Source organism: Brienomyrus brachyistius, chromosome 10 (assembly GCF_023856365.1).
Source record: "Brienomyrus brachyistius isolate T26 chromosome 10, BBRACH_0.4, whole genome shotgun sequence".
NCBI lineage: Eukaryota > Metazoa > Chordata > Actinopteri > Osteoglossiformes > Mormyridae > Brienomyrus > Brienomyrus brachyistius.
Genome location: NC_064542.1, coordinates 24,932,588 through 24,955,395, shown reverse-complemented (window position 1 = coordinate 24,955,395; position 22,808 = coordinate 24,932,588). Strand labels below are relative to the sequence as shown.

Genomic DNA, 22,808 nt, shown 5'->3' with positions numbered 1-22,808 from the left:
CCATGCGTCGGAATGTAATCCAAATTATTGTCTATAGAGAGAATAAGGAATAACTGATGAACATGTATTGTGTTTCTAATACTTATTTATATCCATGCAAAATTCTAAACTAACACCAAGAGAAAATGAAGCTCTTAAACATCACAAAGAATATATTTCAGCTTGAAGTGTATCATCAGAAAAACGCAATAGAATAATTCAACAGAATAATTAACGAAGTTACAGTTATTCAAAATTTAATTTAGTAAATCAGGAGATTTGTGTGTATGTGTCTGTTTGCATAACATTGTGGGGATAAAAAGTTCCTCAGAATATAATAAAAACCTGTAATTTTGACCTGTTATTTTGAGTCCCCACAAAGATAAGATCACACAAACCTGTGTGTGTGTCTTAACCCCCACCCAGCTGAAACCCTAACCCCCACCCAGCTGAAACCCTAACCCTAACCCCCACCCAGCTGTAACCGTAACCCTAACCCCCACCCAGCTGTAACCCTAACCCTAACCCCCACCCAAATGTAACCCTAACCACAAGTAACCAAACAAAATATGAGGCCTTTGACATTTTTAGTTTTTTGATTGAATTCACAGATTTTTATAAAATGAAGTTTTCTGTTGTGGGGACCAGAGAAATGTTTCCACGATGTCAAAATAACAGGTTTTTATCACATTTGATCCCCACCATGTAATATACACCTAACCCCCCCCCCAACACACACACACACACACTCATCTGTATGTGTGTGTATATAATACATATATATATATATATAGCAATCATATAATGCATATTGAGTGGCAGTAATTATGTTGTTCCGAGGTTTCATCTTCACCTGATGACTTCTAGTGCCAGAAGGAGATTAGTTACAAGGCAGAGGCTGATGGCTATGCGGACTTTTGGGATTGACTGTTAACGGCAGACACAAGCAGTGAGCCATGGAGAAGGACGCAGCAGGCAAGAGAAAGTGAAATTTGTACGAGAGCAGAGGCGGGCAGCGGATTGTGATGGCTGGATGTGAAGTGAGACCTATGCAGGATCAAAGAAGTGAAATAAAATAACTATTAGCCCAGAAGTGTTGCGGTTTCTGGTGAACTCATGACTGAGCAGCTTGTCAGTCTTATGAGAAGGAGGTAACTAAGCCAGGAGGTGGTGAAATAAGATTAGCAGTAGATGGAGGCCAGTAAAGTGGGAGCGGTTTATGAAGTGAGAAGTAGAAATCCCTAAGTAGGATCACTGCTGTGCCATATGCTGCGAAAGACGTCAGAAAAAAAGTCTGGCTTATCAAGGAAATAGGACAAGGGACCTGACGCAAGACAGAGAACAAACAGCTCAGTTGGGCATGCAGTGACAGTTTCTGGGGTTGTGGAGTTACTCAGCTATGTTAGCAGATCCGCTAAGTACTGGTAACTGAGTTCACTGTAAGTTGAAATTAATTCTACCTGAATGGCAGTTCTGGGGCTCACTTACAGTACGAGAGTGAAGGTTGCAGCTGGTGTTGAGTATGATGGAGTGACGGGTCGGGGGTGATGACATGGAAGGTAACATCTTCATGCGTTGCAAAATCTGTAACACCTACCGACGTACATTGAAACACAAGGTCAGATCTTATTAGACTGTGTGGAAGAATGCAGTTCAACAGTGGAAAGAGAATATAGTTTAGTCTTGTAAGGATACTGTGTTCTGTAGATTGTGTCTTTCTTTGCAACTAAGGATTTGAAAGATAAGGTGATAAGGTTTGTGAGAATGTTGTAGCTAGGTTTATAATTGTGAATTTTTCTAATCAACTAAAATGTGAATTGGAACATTCCTTGCAATGCAAAGCAAAGATTTAATCTGGGGTAAATAGGAATGACATCTGTTCTCTAAGTCTGTCTTTAGATGGAATTTGTAGGTAAGTCAGCAAATGAGTAACACGTAATAATACATAGTAGCAATAATAATGAATGTATCTACATGTGGTTCTGTACTGGACCCAGAGCCGACGAAATGTTTTCATGTCTCTCACAAAGTACTGTGCATGTCCATTATTATAAACGATTCTATTTACCCTGAATTTTTAATATTATAGACTTTGCATTTTGTTATAGTCCATTTGTAAATACGAGTTGTTCATAAGATGGATTTTTTTAACCTTGGGACTGCTTGTAGCCAGTGCATATTTCACCTGGTTGAATACTGCAAAGTCTGTATGTTACCCAGCATGGAACTTAAATATTTGCATTTTGTTCACCAGAAAATGTCAAATAAAAATAAAATAGAATAAATCAGTGAATAAAGGAAGGAAAGGTAGTGAAATAACAAATGATGAGAATAATGAAACTCTGGACAGAGTTGAGTCCAGGTTTAAAATTGCATTTGGGAGCAGCGTAGCGACCCACTGAGCTGTCCGGCTGTGAAGAATATTTCAGGGCAGAATAAAGGAACGAAATCCAAAAAGGAAATAAAAAGGTAAACCATTAATTGCACAAAATATATTTGTTAATTACAGAAGAAATATTACACTTATATAACAATTCATTCATTATTTACTGTTTTCATAGCAGGTTGTAAGTGACAAAATGTGTAAAATCTTTAATATACAAATTTTAATGACTTTAAATCTTAACCTCCAGGAAGGCTCTGCTTGCATTTGATGGGAAACACCACTTCTCCATCTGCTTATAAAAGATATATGCATGCAGGTGAAGTATAATGAGAGTGTTGCAGTGCTATTTAAACATGCATGCGTGTTCCAGGTCCCACTATCACTGCGTCTTGGCTTCTTATATCCATGGCTTTTCATTATCTATCCTGTTGCAAGGCGCAAATTGAGGTTACATCCAAAATTCACAAATAGCACATGGCTGACAAGTGTGGCATTCAGGACCAATTAAAGGCAGACAATTAGTTGAATGAAAAATATACATGTATGCATCACTTTCATGAGCAGTAACGAACTGCATTCATCACACTCATAACTGAATAAAGTGCCATTTAGGCTACCTCACTGTTTACCCAGAATTCCCAGAAATCCAGCATACCACTGCACACTTAAATGCATGCCACTCCCCTGCATAAATATAAAACTTGAAGAGAAAGAAGAAGAGATACCAGCTGAACTTGCATTTTGTAAATGGTTATAAATTTGTTTGCAAATCAACATTACATAACTGCTTATCTTGGTTAGTGTTGCATGCAAAGCAACTCATGAAGCTTTAAATCGTTCAGTTCCCTCTATGTCAAAGGAAGAAAAAAACTGAAATCCTTTACAGCTCAATGTAGTTTTTCTTTGTATTTAAGGCTTTTCTTTATTAGTAGCACTGTGTGTCTTCAGAGAGTCCTTGGATACCGCTGGTCTGACTTTGTGTTGAATGAGCGGTTCCTCAGGGAGACCGGAATGAGGCACATTACCTGCATTCTGAGGCCATGTGGCGCGATTCCCTGAGGATGATCCGGCTCACAGAATCCTCACTGCCGAGGACCCAAGTGGCTGGACCAGGCCAAGGGGACACTCACTCACGTAACCCCTGACTGCACTAGATAGACTGCCATTTCCGGAGGGTGGGACTGGACCGCACGTCAGCCTGGAGGGGGGCCGCCAATCGGGATCCCGAGGTGTTTTGTCACGTGGTGGGTGCGGCAGTGCGCTGTACAGTACCAGTGCCTGCTCCCCAACCTGACTTTTCCTGACCTTTCTTATTTATGTGCTTTTCTTGGTGCCACTCAGTGCAAATTATTGCATGTGTTTTTCACTCTGCTGTGTGATAATTTGAATGTATAACATAGAAAAAAAACTGCAGCAATGATGCCGTCTATAGCTAAGTCACCCAGAACAGATCGATATGTTTCACAAAAACATGTCACTTACAGAATCAAATATAAACTTTTACTAATCACCTACAAAGTTCTCCATGGACTTGCCCCTCAATATCTGCCTGACCTTCTTCTTCCATACACCCCAGCTTACACACCTCCTTCACACCTAAATTCAGATTATCCTCTGTGGGTGGCAGGACGTTCTGTGTGACAGCACCTACACTATGAACACCCTCCCTCACAGTCTGCGAGAGATACAGTCACTTAAGAGAGATACAGTCACTTAAGAGAGATACAGTCACTTAAGAGAGATACAGTCTCTTAAGAGAGATACAGCCTCTTACCATTTTCAAGCTTCAGCTGAAGACTCATTTATTCCACGATTGTTGTAATGTAACTGCTACTGCGTAACACTCCGGTTGTTGTTCTGTTGTTATTGTTCCTGCTGCCTTTGCATCGTTTTCTGTATATTTGCATTGTAAAGAGTCCTTGAGTGTGAGAAAGTCGCTATATAAATAAAACTTATTATTATTATTATTATTAACTTATCACATGTTCCACGGAATTACAGACATCTATTGATTTGTGGCCTTTAAGCTTTACAAAATTCTTAGCTGCCAAAAAAATCAGTTGACAGGAATGTAACACCTGGTAACACATCCTCTCAGCATTTCTACACGGCAGACCACAGCACACCCAAATATATTATTACTGCTGTTTTGTTTATTGTCATAGTAACGGGCACAAGAATGATGTTGTTACTCTATGAGAGTGTATTGAACATAGGATAATAATTTTTTTACTCTTCCAGTGCAAACGATTTTTATTTTAGACCAGGGCTGGGCAATTTTATCTGGAAAGGGCCGGTGCGTATGCAGGTTTTTGGGGTAACCTGTAGCTCAGCTGTACAAACGCAGGTGTGAGGACTCTTCAGTCAATCAGTCCTCTAATTAGCAATCTAATTAGGGAGTTGCAGCGAAAACTGCAGACATATATGGTTTCTCTAAATAAAATACTTTTACATCAGTATGTCTCATCACTGCATAAACATATTCATCGTAACCTTTTTGGAATGTGCACTGCTATTAGACAAGCTAAGGTAATCAGCCAGCTGACTCACAACCATTGCTATTTGAGGAAAAATAGAGTGTTTAAACTATTGTTTTAAAATAAAAATAATGATAGTAACAAATTATATTAAAGATTAAATACTGATTGCAAGCGACAAAAGTACAACTTCCCAGTGTCTGTGGAGTTTACAGCTCTATGTCTGTGGAGTTTACAGCTCTTTGTCTGTGGAGATCACCCCGTGGTTCACCGGTTTCCCCCGAACAATCTTTGCGGGGATTGTGAATCTTTATAAGCATTGCCTGTGTGGCCTTGCGATGGGTTGGTGCCCCATCCTGGGTTGTTTCCTGTCTTGTGCCCTGTGATGGGTTGGCACCCCATCCTGGGTTGTTCCCTGCCTTGTGCCCTGTGATGGGTTGGCGCCCCATCCTGGGTTGTTCCCTGCCTTGTGCCCTGTGATGGGTTGGCGCCCCATCCTGGGTTGTTCCCTGCCTTGTGCCCTGTGATGGGTTGGCGCCCCATCCTGGGTTGTTCCCTGCCTTGTGCCCTGTGATGGGTTGGTGCCCCATCCTGGGTTGTTCCCTGCCTTGTGCCCTGTGATGGGTTGGCGCCCCATCCTGGGTTGTTCCCTGCCTTGTGCCCTGTGATGGGTTGGCGCCCCATCCTGGGTTGTTCCCTGCCTTGTGCCCTGTGATGGGTTGGCGCCCCATCCTGGGTTGTTCCCTGCCTTGTGCCCTGTGATGGGTTGGCGCCCCATCCTGGGTTGTTCCCTGCTTTGTACCCTGTGATGGGTTGGTGCCCCATCCTGGGTTGTTCCCTGCCTTGTGCCCTGTGATGGGTTGGCGCCCCATCCTGGGTTGTTCCCTGCCTTGTGCCCTGTGATGGGTTGGCCCCCCATCCTAGGTTGTTCCCTGCCTTGTGCCCTGTGATGGGTTGGCGCCCCATCCTGGGTTGTTCCCTGCCTTGTGCCCTGTGATGGGTTGGCGCCCCATCCTGGGTTGTTCCCTGCCTTGTTCCCTGTGATGGGTTGGCGCCCCATCCTGAGTTGTTCCCTGCTTTGTGCCGTTGTGAGCTCCGGAGCCCCATGACCCTGCATAAGACAAGCAGCATAGAAAATCCCTAAAAGACATGATTTTAGTTCAGCTTCATTCAGCTGAAGGAATGAATCCAAATTTACTGTTCCCCATGAGCACTATCCCATACAAGCATCAAATTATCATTAATAGTGAGGTCAAACTGTGGGGCCCTTTCTTGTTTGGTCTAATTAGGTTTGTGACTCATCAGCTTAATAAAAGCATTTGCAAAGGGCACTGCATACATGGATATGTCCATTAACCCTTTTTAATGGTTCACATGTTTGGAATAAATATGATTAATGACGGCTCTTTCTAAAAGTCAATGAAGGACATTCCACAAACACACATTGGAAATATGCATACTAACCTTACCATTTTGTTTCATTATATTAGTTGGCTCTGTCTAACCTGATAATACTATTTATTATACTCATTAAATGGCAATGGATGTTAGTGAGCCTGAGAGATAAAAAAAAAAAAATTACGGAGCTCTTGTCCAATGGGATGGCCTTTTATTAACGGCAGAAAGAAACACCGGCTTGGAGAGATGGCAGTCCTGTGTCACCTTAGCTTAGACATGTGCTTCCATAGATCGAGCTCAGGACCACTGTGAACCTACTTGGATACGCGGTGGGTGTCTTTCATGTACCCATGGATTAGCTGGTCATTCATCATGCTGAGATTTGCACGAATATATATATATATATATATATATATATATATATATATATATATAAAATTGGTTTGAGTCTCAACCTTGGCTTCATCTGTGTGGAGCTTGCATGTTCTCCCTGTGTCATTAGGGAGTTTCCTTTGGATACTCTGCAGCCCCCTCCCACAGTCCAAAAACATGCTGAGTGTAATTGGAGTGACCAAACTGTCCATAAGTAAGCATATGCCCTGTGATGGGTTGGTGCCCCATCCTGGGTTGTTCCCTGCCTTGTGCCCTGTGATGGGTTGGTGCCCCATCCTGGGTTGTTCCCTGCCTTGTGCCCTGTGATGGGTTGGTGCCCCATCCTGGGTTGTTCCCTGCCTTGTGCCCTGTGATGGGTTGGTGCCCCATCCTGGGTTGTTCCCTGCCTTGTGCCCTGTGATGGGTTGGTGCCCCATCGTGGTTTGTTCCCTGCCTTGTGCCCTGTGATGGGTTGGTGCCCCATCCTGGTTTGTTCCCTGCCTTGTGCCCTGTGATGGGTTGGTGCCCCATCCTGGGTTGTTCCCTGCCTCGTGCCCTGTGATGGGTTGGTGCCCCATCCTGGGTTGTTCCCTGCCTCGTTTCCTGCGATGGGTTGGTGCCCCATCCTGGGTTGTTCCCCGCCTTGTACTTATAGGCTCTGGAGCCCTGGCAAATCTGAATCGGACAAGTGATTACAGAATATGCATGGATGGATGGATGAATGGATGGATAGTAATAACATGCACTTTCTTCCTATGAGCTGTAAAGAAATATCAACTGTCATATCTCAAAACTAAAAAAAAATTCTCTACTCTACTTTAGCTTATCTATTAACTCCAGTCAGTTTTTTACTTTATAATAGCAATAGGTACTAATATTAAAGTATATTTTTGCGGTAACTTTTGTGCATAATTATTTTTTATAAATGTATTCTACTTCTATCCTACATGGTTTCCTTGAATAATTTCACAATGCAAATCTGCCAGTCTATCTCTATAACAGTATTTGTATCAGTTTGTCTGAACTATGTCATATTCAGTTGTAGCTGAATAAGCTGATTATGTCATCAGAATACAAAGAACATGATAATGTTTAAGATTGATTACAGATATGAGGAAGGGGCTGTATTAGTTTAATTCCAATGTAATATGACTTATGAAACTAGTGAAGTAAAAAATAGAAAAACTCTATTGTCATTTCCATAGCAAAGACAAATCATGAAGAAATAAATCATTAACTATGTAAGTGCATTTCTGTGTATGTGCTTATATAATTTAGATGGTGTATCACAGCAGAAGAGCTCTCTGATATCTCAGTCATTGCTGTGCTTGCTGTAGGTGTTGCTGTAATGGAACAGCATCTGTCCTCAGGGCTGCAAGTGGAAGAAGTTGCAAATGCAATGCAGAATCTATAATCCTCAGGCGTTTGGAGGATAATCTTTTGATCTGAAAGGCAAAATAGTATGACTTGTTTCCCAAAGTTAAAACACATCTCCTTAAGGCACCATTCTGGAATTGGTGCACTTCTAGGATGTATAGATGTTACAACGTTTCAGAACTACAGATGTAGCCCCCAGGCATTTCAAAACACTATCAATGTTCTAAAATAACTTACCCCAATTACTAAGTATATGTCACACAAAAACTGGTAAGATATGACTTCAGTTTTATGACAGAAAGATCCTTTAAATGTGTGTGTGCCCGTTCCACAAATGTAAAAATGTCCCCTGTGCAAAGTTTGAAAGGTAAGGAAAACCCCAGTTATGAGGCAATAAAGGGCAAAGGGTATCCCAGGTTGCTTTTGACTTTTTCCCTCCGAAGTCTGAAACAACCAGCATATACTGACAAATGACTGATACTGTAAGGCACGTAACTCACTCCCCACCTCCAGTCTCCATTGTTTTGTGTGATCTTCAGTGCTGAGTTCTAGATGTTCAATGATGGCCGATAATGAACAAATATTATATACCTTATTAATTCAATCTTTGTCAGCTATACAAAAATATATATTTTACTATTACTTCCTAAGGGCTCTGTGCATTGAATGCAATATATGCACGCATGTACTGTACTGTATGTGCTTTTGTTTGTCATTTTCATTCTTATCGGCTTCATCTTCTGTGGGAATCCACAGTGTTACAGGTTATATCGGGGTCGGAGCAATAAGCCATCAGAATGAACAATTGTCTTTAGGCTCATTAGGATGAACAGCTGGTTAGTTAATGAACAGGAAACAAAGTGTCAGAAGGTTTCCGAAACATCCCCCGAGAGATATATAGAGAATGAGAGACGACACAGAGCAAAAACAAGATTAATAGCAATGCTTCATTAGCTTTTCATACTTTAATGAACATTGAACATAAATAAGCAAATACTCTCTATGAAAAGCTCCTTTCTTTACATTAGCAGCAACAGACCATTTCTCGTTTCTCTTGTAAACAGCCCAGTTGTGTTCTTGAAGCAAGCCTGCTGCAAATTTGATTTGTCGATTTCAGTGGAATAGTGAATATAAAACAAACACTATACTATTTTAGTAATCGCCAACACAACATTTTTTACAATGATGGCGAGCGTCTGGACACCTGTGGACCGTTCTCTGCTTCTTATTGCTTCCAAACTAATCTGTGCATTGATATATATTTTATCTTCTGTGCCTTGGAATATCCAGACTTTTATATAACAATCCTGAGCGATACCATATTTTTTCGTTCTCAGTAAGGAGAAATCTCTGGTTGTGTTCCAAACAATAACATGGTGATGTCTGCTGGTCTAATGAAGCTGGTTGAGTTATTCTATCTGCCCATGACTCACTCTAGGTTAACACAGTAACTGGCTAGTAGCTGACTTTATGTACTTATGCACCATAAAGAGTAAAATCATACATCATGTACAGAGGAAAGTTAAGACGTCGCTCTGTTTCTACTTTAAAAACCCCTGCGCATTGAATGCAATGCAAAGTGTCTCCAGCAGATTGGATGAACTTGCTTATGGGAGACTGTATTGTTAAAAGTACAATAAAAAAAAATAACTACAGAGCATCTTTCTATAACCATTAATTATGTTGTGGGAAGCAGAGTTAAAACAATCAACCGTTGTGCATTTGCTTATAAAAATTGGCGAGAGGCCCAGGCTCCAAAACATGGGTGAGGAATAATATGTTTTTGTGATACTGCTGCTTAGGAACATGACTTGACAATGACGGTAGATAAGCAAAGAAATCCATTATACACATGAGCACTATTATTGGCATGTCTTTTATGTCATTCTCGTATTTGTTGTTTTCAATGTATTGTTGTTGTCCAAGTTGCAAGTAATAACTATTGTAGCACTGATGAGATGGTTCCTAGTAGAGGAACAATCTGCATATCCCATCATGCCTCACGAGTGGTTGCATATAGCCCTGTGTAAATAGCCCCCGTGTGTATTTGTTAGTGTAGATACTTGTTGTGCTGTGTATCTGACTGTTGCACGTGGCCTTACCAAGGGGTACAGAAATGTCCATAAAGCATAAATACAGTCCAGGATCTTGTTTCAACCAACCATTTGAGTACAATGGCACAGAGAACTCAACTGTTTGGGTGAAATAAAAACCTGTTTTAGATTTACTTTCTGTACCTGACATTTACACCTCTGCCCATACCTGTGTTGCTACTCGGCCCATGCCTGATACCCACGAGTCTTCGGCCATTTTGTAATGACCCACCGTGCATGAGCCCTCATGTCCATTATGGGATCTCCCTGTGTTTCCGTGCCATGTAGTATTGGACTTTTGGTGTTGCTTGTGTGCTTTTTAAGGGCTGTTAGTAAAGAGCAACTATTTGAGAAAGCGTCTCTCCCCATCATTTGCCGCCTCCACGATGCCTCGGTCTGCACAGCACTGCATTATATTTTAATTGATTCTATCATGTGTGGAACAGAGGCACTGAAAATATGACATTTATGACAGAGGTACCAGAAAAAAAAGTATTTCATCCTCAAAGTCATAGCAGTAAAGAACACAATAAAATTCACAGATCCCATAATGCACGTGTCATTTTTCTTCCTCTCTATCACCTTTCCTTATGTTTGATGTTCTATAAAGAGGAGATAATCATTAGTCCAAAACTGACAGGAGTGATACAAACCACAGAAAAGCATTCTTGCACAATGGAATAGCCAAATTTAAGTACCAAAGCACTTGTTATAAGGGAGAAGAGAGTGGGTGATTGTGTGATTGCTGAGTACTGGAATTTGTGATTATAGAATGAAAGCTTAGCGGCGCTTGCTTTATTCATGTTATTAAAGTAGGGCACAGGATTGTTGAAAAGCAGCCTTTCCTGTCATGTTTCTCAATGAAAAGCTGACTTCACTGTCATACCTGTTATTTTCTTAAACATTAGAGGATTGTATATCTGAGTAGTCACACTCACTGAATGCTGCACGCTTTTTGGAAACAAACTGCGATTTCATTCAATCAGTTTTCCCCAGAGTCCTCTTACAGTAATACCTGTGACATTGTCTTTAACAAATCAGCAGGCGCACGAATTGTTTTTCAGTTTCCAGCTTTGCTGGGTCTTAGCACCTACACTCAAAAACTAATGATTACTAAATGTATTCAAACAAAGGATACAGGAACCAAAAAGGAAAAACAGAGTCTGTAACATGAAAATGTTTTCAGAGAACACTTTCTGTATAACTGCTTTGTTATTGTAAAAGCTGGGCTGGACTGTTCTTCCAGAGCAGGAGAATCAGATGAACCTTACAGTATTTGTTCAGCTTTGTTGCCATGCTTGAATGTACATAAGTGTTCTATTTTTTGACACAAATACATTTGGCCTTTATATTACTGTTTGTTGGTTGTTGTTAGTCCTATGTGGCCGTGAAAAGGAACATTCCAAATGCTTGGTCCTTTTTGTGCAGGTTTTCCCCACGTGTTTGTAAATGTACAAAATGTACCTTTTACAAAACAATGTAGGTTAACTCTACTCACTGTAAGCAGTACTGCTCTCAACTGAATGGAAAGAGCAAAAGGCAGAGAATCTGTGGGCCAGCTATTCAGTACGAATCCTGACAAAACATACACCTGCTTAATGACTAAAATGGGAAGAAATTATGTTTTACCCTTTCAGGGGTTTTTATAGCAATGACAGTGATCTAGATGTCCGCAGATCCACACACATAATAATAGCAGCCACTCCAACAGCACACATTTATATACCGCTGGTTTGAAGCACAACTTACCCGATGCCATTATTCATTTGCATCTTGATTTCAGCAATACATCTCTCTATTTTTGCTTTCTCATTCAGTTGCTAAGTTTAAGTTGTATGTGAAGTATTAGAGAGAGGGATGTTTTCTCTGTTTACACTGTGTTCTTTTGTGAAAAGCATGTGGTATCTGCGGTGTTGAAATAAGTGATATATCTCCCTGCTATTAAAGGCCAGGAGGCAGGGTTATGTGATTTTATATTCACAACAGCTATAGACTGTCATGTTCCATTACTGGTCAGACAGGACAAAGTGAGGAAAAGAGCACTGAGACAGACTTTGATGGACTAAAGCAAAGAATAAATAAAACAGTAGCTCTACATTCTACTGTAGCCAAAATTATAACCTTCATTTGATGCCCATGACTAGCAATGACGGTATAATTTACAACTCGTACAAATGCTCTGTACTAATGACACATCACGCCTTTTTGTCTTAAAATAGGTTATATGTTAAAAGTAGAAGAGTAGATGAGTAAAATTATACACAGCCAAATAGAGACCTATTTAACCATTTTCATTTTTAAGCATACTTGAAACTGTTAATAAATATGTCCTTTTATCATTAAATCTGCAGTAAACAAATAAAGAGGGATGCAAACAGGCAGGCATTATTCTGAAGGGTAAAATGATAGCTTTATAACAAGAGCAAAGAGATTATTTTCAATCAAAGTATATTACATTGGTTCATCTGTGGAACTCCATCTCATGCAGCAATTTTGTTCTACCTGTGGACTTACTAACAGAGACGATGTCAGGCTTCTACGCCCCACAACAGATCCTGACAAGTCACCTTACAGTTAAATGAAACACAACTGGTAGATTTAGCTCGGATGTAGAATTAGGAATTGCAGGACAAGAGGCTTTACTCTCGGGATACTTAATTGCAGGGATGCTTTAAGGGAGGGTCAGGACAATTCCAAGGGCCCCTGAGTGGCAGGAGCCCTTGGACCATAATTGGATTAGTCTGGGCTGGGGGCCCAGTATGACATACATTCATGGGGCCCAAAATCTTTAGCGGTGCCCTTGCTTAATTGATCTGCCGAGACATATTCAATGCACTATTAAAATAACTAATCATACCATTGAAGGTCTGATTCTATATAATACTAAATATGATATTACAGGTCAGTAAATGTGACCCCAGTATGTAATGCAAGCCAGTGATCAGAAAAAATATATATAAGAACAGTGGTTGCAAGAAAGAGACAAAAGCCAACAGAAACTAAAGCTTGTATCAGTCCAGTACAGGACTGATTCCTTTTCATTAACCGTCAAAGCATTTCAGCATATTTTCCCTGTATAATCACATTAGGTACCAAAACAACTTGCAAAAGATGATAGATGATAGAATTAAAATGAAATAAGCTACTATTATTTTTGTTAAATATAATATTAAAATTCTAAAATTAAGGTAGAGATTTGCAGTCGTAATATTTATAACCACGTTTTCCACATACAAATACCACGCAAATTAAGCTTCAAATGTTCTTACCAGCAGCTCTAAATCTTGACCAAAAATGATCTTGTTGAGGTTATGTGGGGCCCATATAAAATTATATGACTGAGCCCATTTTTCATAAACAACTTTTATTGGATTTATAATAGAAAGGGGGGGGGGGTCTAGCTTAGTTAATATGTAGTCAGGTACTATTTAAGATATACATTGATGTGTAGTTTTTATCCTCTCGTTTCCAAATCAGAGTTTCCATGTATCAGGTTTAAATGTATTTTATTTCTCCATAAAAATCAGCAAATAAATAACAGTATTTTAGACATTTTTTTTTATTTTAGATAAATCACTACATATCAAACTACAATGTAATAGAATTCTTATACTGTTTTTATAAAGATGCAGGCTTCGTATGGCACAAGGTATACAAGAGATACAACGGGATGAAGGACTCAGTGGCCGTGGAGAAACACAAAGCAAGTCCTTTGAATTGCAAGAAAAAAAAGGCTGGAAATAAGTGAGATCGCGAGGGATCAAAGGGTGAACAAGGAAGGACACACAGGTGACAAGAAGGTATGATGCCGATGACCCAACTAACGAAGACTTGAAAAATTGGTGCTTTTATACATAAACTCAAAAGGAGCAGCAAACATTAGATGTGGTCCATGTGAGAGAGGAAGCAGGGGGGTCAGACAGACATCGCGGGCAGGATTTGACACATGCAGTTAAGTCAATAAGTCACTCAAAATCTCACACCACCAGCTATATGCTTTATATGATTTTGTAATGTTCAACTTTAATTGTTACAGTATTTGTTTATGTGCCACTTATTGTGTCATATGACTATATTACTTACTGTTACTTTGTCTGTATTGTCTGATACTGTTCCTTGGTAGGTGGTATTTCACTCCGTGTGTTTGGCCCCTGCAGCCATGAGCAGAAGCGTACTCGCTGGCAGAGTGATGTCAGTAAGGTCAGGGGAAAATGTATTTAATAAACGCCAGATATAAAATGTATAAAATCAAAAAGTTCCACATATGTGTGGTTGCGAAGTTATTTAAGTTGTTAATATTCCATCTTACAGGGGTGGCATGGTGGTGCAGTGGTTAGCACTGTTGCCTCACACCTCTGGGACCCGGGTTCGAATCTCCGCCTGGGTCACATGTGTGTGGAGTTTGCATGTTCTCCCCATGTCGTCATGGGGTTTCCTCCTGGTACTCTGGTTTTCCCCCACAGTCCAAACACATGCTGAGGCTGATTGGAGTTACCCAGTAGGATAAGCGGTTAAGAAAATGGATGGATGGATATTCCATCTTACATGTATAGATATCTATACACTAAGAACTATTATTGACAAAACTGCTTTCTCCATAACTCAAATATCAATACATTTGTTCGACCAAAATGAACAGGTAACCCTAAATCAGATAATTACCTAAGCAGGTAAATTCAAAGTCGTCATGGGATGATTTGAGGAGCAATAAAACTGTACCACAGTCGTCTTAGTCACTACATCTCAACTCGATTAGACATCCATCCATCCATTTTCCAAACTGCTTATCCTACTGGGTCGCGGGGGGTCCGGAGCCTATCCTGGAAGCAATGGGCACAAGGCAGGGAACAAGCCAGGATGGATGGCCAACCCATCGCAGGGCACACTCACACAACATTCACTCACACATGCACACCTATGGGCAATTTAGCAAGTCCCTTTAGCCTCAGCATGTTTTTGGACTGTGAGGGGAAACCGGAGTACCCGGAGGAAACCCCATGACGACATGGGATGAACATGCAAACTCCACACACATGTGACCCAGGCGGAGACTCGAACCCGGGTCCCAGAGGTGTGCAGCAACAGTGCGAACCACTGCACCACCATGCCGCCCCATCTTGATTAGACACTTATAGTAAAATTGAGGCCAGTATTTTCCATCACAATCAGCACAACATGATGGTAGTTCTTGAGAAAGAAAAGTAGTAATAGAATTGGTAGTAGAATTCAGAGAATTATAATACCGATGGCAAAGCACAAAAGAGTTGCTTTTAAAATGCATTTCAGTTGCCAGTTTGACCACTTACACTTGCTCAGATGTTGGAGTATCTTTGTTCCACATGCAGCATGAACTCAAATGTTATATCCAAGAGTAATTTTACAAAGAATAGAAAAAGGAAATTGTGGGGTGTTTATGAAATGCATGTCCCTTGGCTTATGGGATGTGGCATATGGTGGGAGCACTTTTCCCCCAAAGATCTCAGCCTCACTAAGCACAATATCATTCAAGTTTACCACAATAAAGGGTTTATTGCCAGATGGAAGCAGCCGATAGTTGGAGGTGGCTAAAGTCAATACAACAAACAGAAACCTGTACTAAATGAAAGCAAAACCAGACTCTAAATAAATGATAAAACCCTACATTGCCTATTTACCTATATGTATAAGAAGGAGTGGTTCCTCTCATATCTTGGTCAGTGAACCTTCTCATCTCCTTGTTCCTTGTCTCTAGTCAGGCCACAGGAATGAAGTAAGTTTCAGCTCAACAGTAAATTGCAGCCATTCTAAATGGAATTAAGAGAAAGAAATGGTGTAGAAATAGAGACCGGGAATGGGGCCATGACACACATATCCCAGTCTTCGTTTCATGTTAATGTAGTGTTAATTTGGTCAGCCTGCCTTTGCCTTTGCGTTTATCCTGATGTTAACACCACTTAGGCAGACAGCTTTCCCTATCAAATTATAGATAACATTTTTTTTTTATGTTTCAGTGAAAATTGATTTATAATGCAATGTGTGGAACATTCTCTCTTCAGATTAGAAAATGTAACATTAGAATTTATCTAACGGACCAAAAAGGGTAAACAGAAAATGAAGATCATAATTGTGCCTCAGTGTTTTATAACTTCCTACAGATGGATAAGAGGCGATTTTGTTGCATTTAATAGCGTTCACCAGATTTCCCATCAAGCTGTACTTTGATAGAGGCATCTGGCATCCAGCTTAAGCAATGTTCCTGGTGATTTACTCCATGTCCGACTTCCCATTTTAATTGATATCTATACTGACAAGAAAGATTACTGCAAATTGTTGCAGTTGGCTTTGGTATAAATAGACGTTCACCTGAATGCAGTTTGCTAACCCATGACTATTCACATAACGTCAAACTTTCACAACTTCCATCAGAGAAATCTGACGCCTTTAATCAGAGAAAATGTTTTGCATATGCCAGTCATTTTCTATTTGACGTGCTAGGTTGTGGTGAGAGCTTCTTTTACACACACACACACACACACACACACACACACACACACACACACACACACATGTAGGGTAAACCTATCCTTATGGGGCCCGCTCATTCACTTCTATGGGAAAAATGCTAACGCTAACTATGACAACCTTAACCCCCCACCCTGCCCTAACCATAACCATAAGTAAGCAAGCAAAATACAAGAGTTATTATTTTTAGTTTTTTCATAGCAGTCACTGATTTTTATAAAATAGAGTTTTCCCTTATGGGGACCATAAGGGAAAAAAATGGATATTTATCGCGTTATCGGGACATTGTGTCTGCATAAGGATAGGTATACCCACTCGCACACACACACACACACACACACACACACACACACACACACACACTCATGTTGGTGCACCTATCTAAATGGGGACTGGCCATTCATTTCTATGGGAAAAACCCTAATCTCAATCATGACACCCTTAACCTCTACCCATCCCTAACCTTAACCCTAACCCTAACCCTAACCCTACCCATCCCTAATCTTAACCATAAGCAAATGCAAGGCTTTTACCATTTTTTATTTTTTGATTGCATCCACAGATTTTTATAAAAGTGAGGTTATCCTATGCAAACCACCCCCCCACACACACACACACAGGTTTCTAATTATATCTTTGTGTGGCTCTTCATTCCTCCCAATGGGGGAAACTCTAATCCCAGCATGATGACCTTAACCCCCACCCAGCCCTAACCTTAACCATAAGTACGCAAACAAAATACGAGATCTTTAGTATTTTTTCGTTTTTTTATTGCATTCAACGATCTTTGAGTGACCTGAAAAATGGTCCCCACAATGTAAAAAAACAGGTTTTTATTGCAGCAGGGGAAGCTCATATTAGACCTAAATCATAAAATTCATTATGTTATTTTTACATGAATTCTCCACTCTGTTACTTTTACAGAAAATGGTTTGTGACCCTGTGCTACCAATTGGCCATTTTACATTTGCACCTGGGCAATGCAAGGAATAAGGGGATTTTACAAATTGTCAAAACAATCAAATAAATTGGACTTTCAGTGCAAGGAAATAACCGCAGAATAATAGAATAATAGGTCTTCATTTTTTCACCAGCTAAAGAAGAATATTCCTATATACTTTAAGTAACTGGCCTTGAGGTGTCTCTATATTGTAAGACTTAATATTATCAGTACACAAGGTTTATGAAATGCTTACATAACAGTCCACACTGCATTTATAAAATCACAGAAACTTCTGGCTTGCTTATCGAATACTGAAAACTTTACTAAGAGACCTGACTCTGCCCGTGTGACATTCATCGACAAGACACTTACATGGGGAGTTTTTCTTGAGCTGCAGGCTGGACATTAAAATCTGAAAGTATGAGTTACAAACTTAAACCCAAAAGATGTGGGTGTGTCACATATGGTGGGTCAAAAATCCACAAAAGGGACCTAAGAGAACCAAAGCAAGAAAATTACACATGAGGAAAAAGTAAAGACAGACACATGGAAACAGGAACAGGGAAAATTGTCAAAGGTTCACTTGCAAACTCTCAACTGAAGCAAATGCCAAAATTTGGTGATCCATGATGGTTAGAAAGACTGAGCACTGAGCACTATAGGTTGATCGCTCCCAAAGCACTATGGGTTGACCGCTTCCAAAGCACTATGGGTTGACCGCTCCCAAAGCACTATGGGTTGACCGCTCCCAAAGCACTATGGGTTGACCGCTTCCAAAGCACTATGGGTTGACCGCTCCCAAAGCACTATGGGTTGACCGCTCCCTAAGCACTATGGGTTGACTGCTCCCAAAGCACTATGGGTTGACCGCTCCCTAAGCACTATGGGTTGACAACTCCCAAAGCACTATGGGTTGACCGCTCCCTAAGCACTATGGGTTGACAACTCCCAAAGCACTATGGGTTGACCGCTCCCAAACCACTATGGGTTGACCGCTCCCTAAGCACTATGGGTTGACAACTCCCAAAGCACTATGGGTTGACCGCTCCCAAAGCACTATGGGTTGACCGCTCCCTAAGCACTATGGGTTGACTGCTCCCAAAGCACTATGGGTTGACCGCTCCCTAAGCACTATGGGTTGACAACTCCCAAAGCACTATGGGTTGACCGCTCCCTAAGCACTATGGGTTGACAACTCCCAAAGCACTATGGGTTGACCGCTCCCAAAGCACTATGGGTTGACCGCTCCCTAAGCACTATGGGTTGACAACTCCCAAAGCACTATGGGTTGACCACTCCCTAAGCACTATGGGTTGACCGCTCCCAAAGCACTATGGGTTGACCGCTCCCTAAGCACTATGGGTTGACAACTCCCAAAGCACTATGGGTTGACCACTCCATAAGTACTATGGGTTGACCGCTCCCAAAGCACTATGGGTTGACCGCTCCCTAAGCACTATGGGTTGACAACTCCCAAAGCACTATGGGTTGACAACTCCCAAAGCACTATGGGTTGACCACTCCCTAAGTACTATGGGTTGACCGCTCCCAAAGCACTATGGGTTGACCGCTCCCTAAGCACTATGGGTTGACAACTCCCAAAGCACTATGGGTTGACCGCTCCCAAACCACTATGGGTTGACCACTACCTAGATGACTGCTCCCTCTGAACTGTGCGAGCAGTAACAGGTACTGTAGATATATCTATGACTGGCAGACAGAAAGACAGACTATATGGGCAAATGTATTGGAACAGACCTCTTATTAAATTCAGGTCTTTCATTTAGATCCATTGCCACAAGTGTATAAAATCAAGCACCTAGCCATGTGGTGAGGTTTACAAACATTTATGACAAAATGGGTCGCTCTGAAGAGCTCAGTGAATTCAAGTGTGTTACTGTCATAGGATGCCACCTTCGTAGTAAGTCAGTTTGTGAAATGTCTTCCCAGCTGGATGTTTGACGGTCCTTTGGTAGTACTGCAAAGTGGAAGCATGGGAACAGAAACTGAAAGTGGCAGGACTTCATAAAGTAAGGAAAAGGGGCTGAGTGCAGAAATGTGGCCAACGCTCTGTTGACTCAATAACTGCGGCGATCCAAACTTTCTCTGGCATCAACCCCAGCACAAAAACTGTGTCCCAGGAGCTTTATGGAATGGGCTTCCATGGCCGGACAGCTGCATGCAAGCCTCTCATCGCCAAGCGCAATGGCAATCGTCGGATGGAGTGGTGAGAAGCACCCGCCACTGGCCTTTACAGTACAGGAAACATGTTCTCAATCACACTTCTCTGTCTGGCAGTCTGGTGGATGAGTCTGGGTTTGTCAGATGCGGGGAGAACATTATCTGACTGACTGCATTGTGTCAACTGTAAAGTGTAGTGGAGGAGGGATAATGGTATGGGGTTGTTTTTCAGGGCTTTGGGTCCAGTGAAGGGAACGCTATGCTTCAGCATAGCACAACATTCTGGGACAATTGTATGCTTCCAACTTGTTGGGAACAGTTTGGGGAAGGAAGGTCCTGTTCTGTTCCAGCATGACTGTGTCCCAGTCTACAAAGCAAGGTCCATAAAGACATGGTTGGGTGACTTTGGTGTGGAAGAACCTGCCTGGTTCACACAGAGCCCTGACCTCAACCCCATCGAACACCTTTGGGATGAACTAGAACGGAGATCATGAGTCAGGTCTTCACATCCAACAACTGTGCCTGACCTCACAAATGCTCTTCTGGATGAATAGAATTCCTACAGATACATTCAAAAACCTCCCTAGAAGAGTGGCAGCTGTTATAGCTGCAGCTGCAAAGCGGGAATCAATTCCATACGGAGGACGTGAGCAGGATCTCAGGAAAACTCCTGTAAGTGTAATGGCCAGGTGCCCCAGTACTTTTGTCCATATAGTGCAGACAGACAGACAAAATGACAGGCAGACAGATAGATAGATAGTCAAGAAAGGGATATAAAAGCCATAAGGAAAGGTAATTAAGTAAAATAGGACACGCAAAGCTAAGGGTATAACACAGGCAGGCCCTTGGGTCAGGAGCCGAAAGTTAATCCACTGCTTCAGGATTGGAATGTAAATCACATCAAGCTGGGGAGGATGAAGGAGGGCAGGTGAAGGGGACAAGCAAGGGGGGTGCCGGTTTATCATGCCTTCACTTATGCAGTTAAAGGAGGGGTGTGACGGGGGAAGGGGCCCCAGCGTGCATGCATGCAGAGGGGCTTGTCATGTGTTCATTACCATGACAAATGTTCTGTCATCTCCAGAAACATCCTGTGTTAGGGGCCTAATCATTTGCATGAAAATGGAACAGATATGAAACATATCTGTGTGTAAGATACAGTTACCATATGCACTCTGTAGAATAATTTTGATTGTAGTTTCTCCTAAAGCAATGTAATGCGGAGCTATGAAATGGAGTCGTGACAATTTTAATTTCTGTATTAATTTGCTTGTAATATGTAACTGTCTGCTTTATTTAGTACACTGGCAATACTGATTTTTCCAAGGATGCTTCAAGGTTTCTTATATAACTTATGGGACAGGATGGGGGCAGGTCACTGAAGCGTTTATTAGGGATAAATACAGATTTGCTGTATGTCCAACCCAGACCTGGACAAATGTTCTTTCACAGCTAACCTTTTCCAGAGACAGCATATTTAACCATTGAATTTATAATAACCCCCTGATTAAATGCAGGCATTTTTCTATTAAAAGTGACATCTTGTCAATTACAATCCTTGTAAAGGAAGTCATTGCATTTCCTGTGAGAAGAAAGGTCAATAGCTTTGTGTAATGAGTAATTGACTCAAGGTGGTATGGGCACGCACTCTGCACTGATCAAGTTTCAAATGTGATTTATTTCCATATTATTGTCTACCTATCATTACTAATGCGTCATAAAGATGGTTCTGATTGAATTCGTACTGCTAGGGTCAATACATCAAGAAAAGGGAAAAGATGAAAATTGAGCTTTAATGGAGAGGTAAAGAGAACAGAGGTCTATACATTTAAGATTTTACAAATGGAAAGATAAGGACTAGTGAGTTGTGAATTAGAGACATTTGAATGAAAATGAGCATGGTGAAGACAGGACACGCAATGTAGATGCTATAGATGAGTTCAATTACTGAATCAGTGGTCCTCCAAGACAGGAATTAAGGCAAGAGGTAGTAGTACTGTAAGTGATTTAAAGTCAGAGAGACCTTGGAAAACTATAATAATAATAATTATTATTAATATAATAATTATAAGAAGAAGATGAATCACTATTATTATTATTATTATTATTATTATTATTATTATTATTATTGTCCTTGTTGTTTGTTGTTGTTTTTGTTGGGTTTTGGTTGCAACCCTACGGTTTGTGAAATAACAGTCTATTTGAAAGTCTGTTGTATTCCTGTATCCATCCATCTTATACTTTGCTTTTTTTTGTAATGCGGATTCCTATCTTTGTTCTTTTTATATCCTCGGGGTTTCTTCCTGACCTATGACCTGAAAAGCATGAGTGCCTCTAGGGAGGAATTCATTAAAGACCATTAAGTAGGTGAGATTTGGTATCGATGCATTTCGGAGAGGACACGTCCCTGAAGGAGCCCCAGTCTGTTAAATTATACATTCTTGAGACATTGTATTTCTTTTCAATAATAAATAATTATACGGATTTGTCTTAAGCAGCATATATTTTAAAATAAACATTTGTCACATATTCTGTTTATTTATCCATTTGATTTTAACTTATCATTTAAAGGCACTGGCCAAATATCGAATTATCTCCCTAGAAAATAAAAGAGCTTCCAAAAATATCTAACACCACTGGGTTTGCAATTATGTTTTTTGCTGTCGTTAGATTTCTTGGACACACGAGACACACAGGTCTCTGAGAAGATGTCAAATAAAGAAGAAAATGCGGCATCGATGTGGACAGAACCACCAGGGGGTGTTCATTTCTGAAGAGCCCGTTTACTTAAATGGCTTTGCAATTAATGTCTGTAGACCATTTATTTTGACAGGAATTGTATTTACTTTGAAAGCCTTCCAATACACCAATGAGCACTTATAAATACATATGATTATGAAGGGATTTAAGTTTTCAGGGCTCCCAAAATAGCATGTGCATGAATATAAGCTTCAAGTGTAGAGAGATATCAGCACTATGGTAGGATTGACGGTACCACATTGTAGACTTTAAAGTTCTGTGAAATGGAATCACAGCAAGAGCTTGTAGTAAATTTCTACATTCCCCACCAATAAATCCTTTAAGAGAAGGAATGGGATATTGCT

General features: G+C 40.8%; 1 long non-coding RNA gene across 3 annotated transcripts in view; it reads left to right on the top strand.

Annotated features, from left to right (window-relative positions):
• Nucleotides 1–948: 948 nt before the first annotated feature.
• The window catches only part of LOC125751242 (uncharacterized), a 35,679-nt gene continuing 13,819 nt past the window's right edge, over nucleotides 949–22,808 (top strand). For 2 of the 3 annotated variants that reach the window (XR_007400563.1, XR_007400565.1), the window contains exons 1-3: nucleotides 949–2,448; nucleotides 2,613–2,681; nucleotides 13,709–13,882. This is a non-coding gene — a long non-coding RNA (uncharacterized LOC125751242). Of the gene's footprint in view, nucleotides 2,449–2,612; nucleotides 2,682–3,313; nucleotides 4,290–13,708; nucleotides 13,883–22,808 lie in introns of those variants that run through there. The other variant, XR_007400564.1, reaches the window with a different exon arrangement.